Here is a 7,033-nt window from a genome sequence, read left to right on the forward strand (position 1 = left end):
AATTATCTTCCTGAGCATAACCCTTCCATTTAACCAGATACTGGAGTTTCCGTCTAGAAACACGAGAATCCAAAATCTTCTCCACAATATACTCCAATTCCCCCTCCACCAAAACCGGGGCAGGAGGCTCAACAGATGGAACCATAGGTGCCACGTATCTCCGCAACAACGATCTATGGAATACATTATGTATGGAAAAGGAGTCTGGGAGGGTCAAACGAAAAGACACAGGATTGAGAACCTCAGAAATCCTATACGGACCAATAAAACGAGGTTTAAATTTAGGAGAGGAAACCTTCATAGGAATATGACGAGAAGATAACCAAACCAGATCCCCAACACGAAGTCGGGGACCCACACGGCGTCTGCGATTAGCGAAAAGTTGAGCTTTCTCCTGGGACAAGATCAAATTGTCCACTACCTGAGTCCAGATCTGCTGCAACCTATCCACCACAGAATCCACACCAGGACAGTCCGAAGACTCAACCTGTCCTGAAGAGAAACGAGGATGGAACCCAGAATTGCAAAAAAATGGAGAAACCAAGGTAGCCGAGCTGGCCCGATTATTAAGGGCGAACTCAGCCAACGGCAAAAAGGACACCCAATCATCCTGGTCTGCAGAAACAAAACATCTCAGATATGTTTCCAAGGTCTGATTGGTTCGTTCGGTCTGGCCATTAGTCTGAGGATGGAAAGCCGAGGAAAAGGATAGGTCAATGCCCATCCTACCACAAAAGGCTCGCCAAAACCTTGAAACAAACTGGGAACCTCTGTCAGAAACAATATTCTCAGGAATGCCATGCAACCAAACCACATGCTGAAAGAACAAAGGTACCAAATCAGAGGAGGAAGGCAATTTAGCCAAGGGCACCAGATGGACCATTTTAGAAAAGCGATCACAGACCACCCAAATGACTGACATCTTTTGAGAAACGGGAAGGTCAGAAATGAAATCCATCGAAATATGTGTCCAAGGCCTCTTTGGGACCGGCAAGGGCAAAAGCAACCCACTGGCACGAGAACAGCAGGGCTTAGCCCTAGCACAAATCCCACAGGACTGCACAAAAGTACGTACATCCCGTGACAGAGATGGCCACCAGAAGGATCTAGCCACTAACTCTCTGGTACCAAAGATTCCAGGATGACCAGCCAACACCGAACAATGAAGTTCAGAGATAAGTTTATTAGTCCACCTATCAGGGACGAACAGTTTCTCTGCTGGACAACGATCAGGTTTATTCGCCTGAAATTTTTGCAGCACCCGCCGCAAATCAGGGGAGATGGCAGACACAATGACTCCTTCCTTGAGGATACCCGCTGGCTCAGATAAACCCGGAGAGTCGGGCACAAAACTCCTAGACAGAGCATCCGCCTTCACATTTTTAGAGCCCGGAAGGTACGAAATCACAAAGTCGAAGCGGGCAAAAAATAACGACCAACGGGCCTGTCTAGGATTCAAGCGCTTGGCAGACTCGAGATAAGTCAAGTTCTTATGATCAGTCAATACCACCACGCGATGCTTAGCTCCTTCAAGCCAATGACGCCACTCCTCGAATGCCCACTTCATGGCCAGCAACTCTCGATTGCCCACATCATAATTACGCTCAGCGGGCGAAAACTTCCTGGAAAAGAAAGCACATGGTTTCATCACTGAGCAATCAGAACCTCTCTGTGACAAAACCGCCCCTGCTCCAATCTCAGAAGCATCAACCTCGACCTGGAACGGAAGAGAAACATCTGGCTGACACAACACAGGGGCAGAACAAAAACGATGCTTCAACTCCTGAAAAGCTTCCACAGCAGCAGAAGACCAATTAACCAAATCAGCACCCTTCTTGGTCAAATCGGTCAATGGTTTGGCAATGCTAGAAAAATTACAGATGAAGCGACGATAAAAATTAGCAAAGCCCAGGAACTTTTGCAGACTTTTCAGAGATGTCGGCTGAATCCAATCCTGGATGGCTTGGACCTTAACTGGATCCATCTCGATAGTAGAAGGGGTAAAGATGAACCCCAAAAATGAAACTTTCTGCACACCGAAGAGACACTTTGATCCCTTCACAAACAAAGAGTTAGCACGCAGGACCTGAAAAACCATTCTGACCTGCTTCACATGAGACTCCCAATCATCTGAGAAGATCAAAATGTCATCCAAGTAAACAATCAGGAATTTATCCAGATACTCACGGAAGATGTCATGCATAAAAGACTGAAAGACAGATGGAGCATTGGCAAGTCCGAACGGCATCACTAGATACTCAAAATGACCCTCGGGCGTATTGAATGCAGTTTTCCATTCATCTCCTTGCCTGATTCTCACCAGATTATACGCACCACGAAGATCTATCTTAGTGAACCAACTAGCCCCCTTAATCCGAGCAAACAAGTCAGATAACAATGGCAAGGGATACTGAAATTTAACAGTGATCTTATTAAGAAGGCGGTAATCAATACACGGTCTCAGCGAACCATCCTTCTTGGCTACAAAGAAGAACCCTGCTCCCAGTGGTGATGACGATGGGCGAATATGTCCCTTCTCCAGGGATTCCTTCACATAACTGCGCATAGCGGCGTGTTCGGGCACGGATAAATTAAATAATCGACCTTTAGGGAATTTACTACCAGGAATCAAATTGATAGCACAATCACAATCCCTATGCGGAGGTAGAGCATCGGACTTGGGCTCTTCAAATACATCCTCATAATCAGACAAGAACTCTGGGACCTCAGAAGGGGTGGATGACGAAATCGACAAAAATGGAACATCACCATGTACCCCCTGACAACCCCAGCTGGATACCGACATGGAATTCCAATCCAATACTGGATTATGGGTTTGTAGCCATGGCAACCCCAACACGACCACATCATGCAGATTATGCAACACCAGAAAGCGAATAACTTCCTGATGTGCAGGAGCCATGCACATGGTCAGCTGGGCCCAGTATTGAGGTTTATTCTTGGCCAAAGGTGTAGCATCAATTCCACTCAATGGAATAGGACACCGCAAAGGCTCCAAGAAAAACCCACAACGTTTAGCATAATCCAAATCCATCAGATTCAGGGCAGCGCCCGAATCCACAAACGCCATGACAGAAAACGACGACAAAGAGCATATCAAGGTAATGGACAGAAGGAATTTGGACTGTACAGTACCAATGACGGCAGACCTAGCGGACCGCTTAGTGCGCTTAGGACAATCAGAAATAGCATGAGTGGAATCACCACAGTAGAAACACAGACCATTCAGACGTCTGTATTCCTGCCGTTCAACTCTAGTCATAGTCCTATCGCATTGCATAGGCTCAGGTTTAACCTCAGGCAGTACCGCCAAATGGTGCACAGATTTACGCTCGCGCAAGCGTCGACCGATCTGAATGGCCAAAGACAAAGACTCATTCAAACCAGCAGGCATAGGAAATCCCACCATGACATCCTTAAGAGCCTCAGAGAGACCCTTTCTGAACAAAGCTGCCAGCGCAGATTCATTCCACTGAGTGAGTACTGACCATTTCCTAAATTTCTGACAATATACTTCTATATCATCCTGACCCTGGCACAAAGCCAGCAAATTTTTCTCAGCCTGATCCACTGAATTAGGCTCATCGTACAGCAATCCGAGCGCCAGGAAAAACGCATCGACACTACTCAATGCAGGGTCTCCTGGCGCAAGAGAAAATGCCCAGTCTTGAGGGTCGCCGCGCAAAAAAGAAATAATAATCAAAACCTGTTGAATAGGATTACCAGAAGAATGAGGTTTCAAGGCCAGAAATAGCTTACAATTATTTTTGAAACTTAGAAACTTAGTTCTATCTCCAAAAAACAAATCAGGAATAGGAATTCTTGGTTCTAACATAGATTTCTGATCAATAGTATCTTGAATTTTTTGTACATTTATAACAAGATTATCCATTGAAGAGCACAGACCCTGAATATCCATGTCCACACCTGTGTCCAGAATCACCCAAATGTCTAGGGGAAAAAAAAAAGTGAACACAGAGCAGAAAAAAAAAAAAAATGATGTCAGAACTTTTTCTTTCCCTCTATTGAGAATCATTAGTTTGGCTCCTTGTACTGTTATGTTTGCCAATGACAGGTGTTATGAAGGCAATCCAGAAACACAGTGTGCTTAGCGATCAGAGCGCACACAGTGATCTGACAAATACCCAAAAATACAAGAACGAGCTCTGAGACGTGGAAACTCTGTAGACTGCACACCTGATCCTATCCTAAACACAACTAAAAGCGGCTGTGGATTGCGCCTAACAACTACCTAGGCAACTCGGCACAGCCTAAGAAACTAGCTAGCCTGAAGATAGAAAAATAGGCCTGACTTGCCCCAGAGAAATTCCCCAAAGGAAAAGGCAGCCCCCCACATATAATGACTGTGAGTAAGATGAAAAGACAAAACGTAGGGATGAAATAGATTCAGCAAAGTGGGGCCCGATATTCTAGGACAGAGCGAGGACAGTAAAGCGAACTTTGCAGTCTACAAAAAACCCTAAAGCAAAACCACGCAAAGGGGGCAAAAAAAGCCACCGTGCCGAACTAACGGCACGGCGGTACACCCTTTGTGTCTTAGAGCTTCCAGCAAAACAAAAGACAAGCTGGACAGAAAAAAAGCAGCAAAAAAGCAAAAAGCACTTAGCTATACAGAGCAGCAGGTCACAGGAACAATCAGGAGAAGCTCAGATCCAACACTGAAACATTGACAAGGAGCAAGGATAGCAGCATCAGGCGGAGTTAAGTAATGAAGCAGTTAACGAGCTCACCAGAACACCTGAGGGAGGAAGCTCAGAAGCTGCAGTACCACTTGTGACCACAGGAGTGAATTCAGCCACAGAATTCACAACACATTTCCCCCTGGGGGTACACATCAACATAGTGTGTAAACTTTTTATTTTACAGGCATCATAAACACCCTGGAAAACAGTAACATGGTTTCCTACATTTGATGTTGGGAAGGTGCAAGTTTTTAGCAAAAACAAGTCGGACGGGCCGATGATGAATTGATCAGGAAAAGTGTACAGGATTAATAACAGCGGTGGCTAAGGGAGGAATGAGATCCAGGATACAGCCTACAATGATTAGTCGTTTCTTCGCTCACCACCAATTACCAAAATGTGTTTCATGCCTGTCAGAAGATCAGTGTAACAGATGCGTGTCTGAAGCTCTGCATAAAAGATGCCCGTAAGAAATATGTTGCCAAAGACGCACGTGTCCATATAAAGGGCAAAGTGTAACATGGTCGTGAGATGCTGAATTATACAAAGCACATAAATGTTGGAGGAAAACCAAACAATCTGATGGATGCTGGTGAGAAACTAAGTTTAACGAGGAGTGCACTGACCGTAACTTTCAACACACCCGTGGCACAAGGTTCTTCATCTTCACCTTGTTAAAGGAATGCCAATAAAAGTAGTTAACCACAAACCTGAGAAACAGCTGATTTCCTCTTTACAAGATATGGACAATTATGGTATTGAAGACGACTTGGAACTTTACCAAAACCCCAGGAAGAAGATAAAACTTTACCTCTTGCTAAAGTGTTACAGAATGATGCATAAACAGCACCCATGTCTACTCAGCATGACTCTTTGCCAATCGGCACCTTTACTGCACACAAAGTCACTAATCAACGTGCCACGGACACTTGTCACAAAGGAGGCCAGCTCATCATTAGGGCCCACTCATAAGGAGTCTGTCTTTAGCTCTTTAGAAGGCACAAAGATGACCATTAATAATTTGCATCCAAGAGTCACAGAGGAAGGTATTGTGGACCTTTTCTGTATATGCAATGCCTTGAAGCGCACCTGCTTTTTGAGTTCCGGAGTTGCAGAGGTTGTGTTTGTAAAAAAGGAAGATGCAGTTGGTGCCTACAAAAAATGCAACAGATACCTAGATGGACAACCATTGAAATGCAATCTTCCTTTGAATGGTAGTGTATGGTAGTGTAATAACATCAGACCAGCCCATACTTCTAAGATTAAGTGACACCCCATCAAAGAATGAAGGTTAATGTCAAAGAAAAACTAACTCCTCCTCCAGTCTTGCTTAATATTCTCCAGCTGAAGTTGATCCTGATACTATCTTAAAAGCACTCTTTAAATCCTCAGGGTCTTCAGCAATTATCCAACCACCTGCATTTAAGATTAAGCTCTGATGACACCAACACAACTTGGAGACTGTAATAACAGATAACAGAGATTCACAATTCACATATGGGCCCAGAGACTCTTTAAAAAAATATTTTATTTTTTTTTGCTTTTTGTTTAAAGGGAACCTGTCACCTGAATTTGGCGGGACTGGTTTTCGGTCATATGGGCGGAGTTTTCAGGTGTTTGATTCACCCTTTCCTTACCCGCTGGCTGCAATATTGGATTGAAGTTTATTCTCTGTCCTCCGTAGTACACGCCTGCGCAAGGCGGTTCCCTTTAACGCTGGTGATGAACACCAGCATTTAGATGATGTTTGAAGGAGTCTGGCATCTAACATTGGACAATTCATCCTGTTCACAGCATTGTAGTACAGTTCACCTTTGTTGTGGGGCACTTGCATTATTGCATCAAGAATTTCTGTTTTCCCCTTGGTCTAGTATTGTGATACAGCACAATTATGATTCTACTGTTCTGTCAAGGGAGGCTAAATAAATGTTGAATAATTTGTTAAAATGTCTTCAATAATAAGCATTACAGTGTTGAAGCTGAAGAACCTGCAGTGGATAATTTCAGTGTTGAAGCTGAAGAGCCTGCAGTGGAGAATTACAATATTGAAGCTGAAAAATCTGCAGTGCAGAATTGCAGTGTTGAGGCTGAAGAACCCGCAGTGGAAAATTGCAATATAGAAGCTGAAGAACCTGCAGGGAATTGCAGTGTTGAGGTTGAAGAACCTTCAATGGAGAATTGCAGTGTTGAGGTCAAAGAAACTGCAGTGGAGAATTTCAATGTTGAAGGGATTGGGACATGTTATTGCCCTATCTTATGTTCACTATCCATGATGTACTACAGGCGTCCACAGGTTTTTCCCCTTTGAG

General features: G+C 44.2%; 1 pseudogene; it reads left to right on the forward strand.

Annotated features, from left to right (window-relative positions):
* The window catches only part of LOC138657541 (polymerase delta-interacting protein 3 pseudogene), a 32,978-nt pseudogene extending 26,815 nt beyond the window's left edge, over nt 1-6,163 (forward strand).
* Nucleotides 6,164-7,033: the final 870 nt, after the last annotated feature.

Source organism: Ranitomeya imitator, chromosome 1, assembly GCF_032444005.1.
Source record: "Ranitomeya imitator isolate aRanImi1 chromosome 1, aRanImi1.pri, whole genome shotgun sequence".
Taxonomy (NCBI): Eukaryota; Metazoa; Chordata; class Amphibia; order Anura; family Dendrobatidae; genus Ranitomeya; species Ranitomeya imitator.